The sequence below is a fragment of the Neodiprion virginianus genome, chromosome 1, assembly GCF_021901495.1.
Source record: "Neodiprion virginianus isolate iyNeoVirg1 chromosome 1, iyNeoVirg1.1, whole genome shotgun sequence".
Classification (NCBI taxonomy): Eukaryota; Metazoa; Arthropoda; class Insecta; order Hymenoptera; family Diprionidae; genus Neodiprion; species Neodiprion virginianus.
This window is the reverse complement of record NC_060877.1, coordinates 28429779-28432619: the sequence shown is the minus strand read 5'-3', so window position 1 is coordinate 28432619 and position 2841 is coordinate 28429779. Positions and strand designations below refer to the sequence as shown.

At 41.7% G+C, this 2841-nt stretch overlaps 1 long non-coding RNA gene across 1 annotated transcript; it reads left to right on the top strand.

Moving 5' to 3' along the window:
- Positions 1–736: 736 nt before the first annotated feature.
- Positions 737–2302, top strand: LOC124297477 (uncharacterized). Its single transcript, XR_006906620.1, has 3 exons — positions 737–1215; positions 1304–1541; positions 1718–2302. It is a non-coding gene; the product is annotated as an uncharacterized LOC124297477 (long non-coding RNA).
- Positions 2303–2841: the final 539 nt, after the last annotated feature.

Genomic DNA, 2841 nt, shown 5'->3' with positions numbered 1-2841 from the left:
CGAGTTGCGTCAGATCGAACGATGACGTCCAAAATGTCTTGTACGGTTATATCCATAGCCGACTAGAGCTCAAGAGGAAGTCCCCATTAGTAGGTACGTACTTCCTGAATGAATAATCGGCAACAAGGGTCTATGCGGTAAGACTGGATAATGAAGCGGAGAGAATCGTTGCGCGACGAGCTGTTTGTGCAAGAGTCGCTCCGAATGCCAACTACGGCACGAATATTAGTCGGCAATAAACGCTCGGTACCGAAGTCTCCTGCAATAACGATCGTAAATTACGCACCGTGCAAATATCGCGTTAACCGACGCCCGGATATATTGCGAAATTGCGAAATGGTACATGCCGTACCATTACTTGCAATAAATAATTAACAAATCGACGAATTAGTCCAACCGTATTGTGCACGGGTGTAACGCTCAACGTGTACCGAAATAGCTGGACAGTATAACATGAGATCATCGCGCAGAACTTATCCCGAACAATAAGCCATACGTGAGTGGCCGGTACGCGTAGTGAAGAGAATAATAATTAAGATCCCTGTGGAGAAGTTACATAATATTTATTATAAGATATCTCTGTGTAGCCTCAGGAACTCTCGGTACTCGAAAGAAAGACGGAAAGAGAGCATTTCTATATCTATCTCGGCTAGGCATCAGGCCTTGATAACGATATACATTAATTAATTTTATAGTCATCTCAGGCCTGTTCGTTTAATGGCTGCAATGTCGATAAAAACTGAGCCGGAAATCCCTATCTAACGAAGGGAGATGTCCAACTTTTTTGTCCGAGCTCGTTGAAGCGGTTTTCCTTTTTCTTAAATCATGCCGTCACATGGCTTCCATGAGCTTTGATCTCTTATTCGAAACTCTCCTCGCGTCCAGATTAATTTCTCGGCAACGTCTGAACGCCACGACAACTACGAAGACGACGGCCCAGCGACGCCCAGGATATCGCTAACGCCATCGCCAAGGATGGTTGTATAGGTGCCTCTGGCCCCAGCCGGCCGCCCGTCTTACTGGTCAAACAGGTCATTGATCTGACACTGGCAGGTCTGCCTGCTGCAGACTCATTCATGGGGCAGCAGCCATATTTCCTACACACTGAATTCGAACTCTGGAATACATACGCGCTCTGCAGCACGACACTGGAAATAAAAATAGCCGGAGAGGACAGGTTGGCCGTCTTACACCCACCGAGCTGCTGTACCAGCGGTAAAGACGATATTTTTCATTGGCAAGCCAGTTGCAGTTTGTATAAATTCAGGTTTAATGTCTGTTCCTTTTTATTTGTTTTCTTTAGAGCGACGGGCTTGAGTGTACCAGGAACGTCGAAGAGAGTCGTTGAAACTAGTCTGAGGTCATTCTTGCAATGAAAGAGAATGCGGATACTCGACAAGTATCTTCTCGGCGGATGATACTTTGAAAAAGTTCAGTTATCATCCTAAAATGGCTATAGTTGATGACCACCCTCGTGGACTCTGACATTTTAGGAAAAGTGCAATAGAAGACTATTCATTCTTTACGCTCACTAATTATCGGTAAGTGTACGTTTATCCGTGTGTTCCCCTTACGACTCACTACACGCGGTCGTTTTATCGATTTGTGGATGCTGCGCAAAATATATAAAGTAAATATCTCTCATGTAAGGATTTTACATCAAAAGAGCAACGCGTAATTCATTTTAAAATCGTTTTGCTTCCTACGATTTTTGCAGGTTTAAAAACGGTAGACTAGACGTCTATGGAAATTTTGGAAGAGCACCACATCTGCTTGACTTCAAAATTTGTATGATTTTGATTGCAATGTCGCAGACAAAATGAGCTACACGCACAACATCTCCATGATTTTCTTCCTCTGCAAAGTATACAAAACTACTCAACTTCAACGATCTTCTCTAGACTAACTTTCGCAATGTCCGTAAAAAGGGATAATTCAATCCCCTTCAACCGCAAAATAATAGAAGGGGCCAACTCGTGATATGAGAGCAGCACCGTGACGCCACGCAGAGGATTATTTCCACAACCTTCCCAGTCGCGGGATCGCTTTAGCTGTCTAGACGTGGAGGCGTCGTCGTCCACAGAAGTGCATTAAACGACAACATCAATACCGCTATACAATTCGAATTAACAATCGTATAATAATTTAACAGTCCGATTATGACAGAATCCGGAAGCTATGGTGGTTGTATAACAATGTCATGCAATGGTAGAAAAGTCGATTTTATTTGGGAGCCGGATTCAGAAAACGGATGGAAAGAGGAGTACGTAAAAAAATAAAATTTGCAAACAATTGTCTAGGGGATTATTTCTGTTTACTCTACATTGCGATATTGAAAAAATGTAATGTATGCAATTGTATTACGAACCAACGGGGGTAGAATATGGCATAATATATATAATAGAATCTTCAGACGAAGAAAAGCGTCAAAAATTTAGAATCCCGAACCGTGAATCAAACTGTTTAAACTTTCTTGTGCCTGTCGTGTTATTAAACTGAATCACGAAAGCAAATATATTTTAATTCCGTTATAGCTGAAAATTAACTTCTCCCGTAAATGAGCCTTGATATTGTATGCAGGACAGAGCACGTAAGTAAAATTTTATAGCCGTATCTTCATTGTAATTTGAATTATTGTCCAATGAACATACCGTTCACCTTAAATATCACCGTGAACAGCATAAGTAATCAAATTAATTGATTTCAAGAATATTAAAACCAGTTTCCTACCAGAACTGTATTTTCAAACAAATATCTCCTTCGCTTCCAACTCGAGAATTTCGTTTCTCGAAATGACTGCTCTCAGCCTTGCTTTTAGGTCCGTAGTACAGCTGGGTCGTA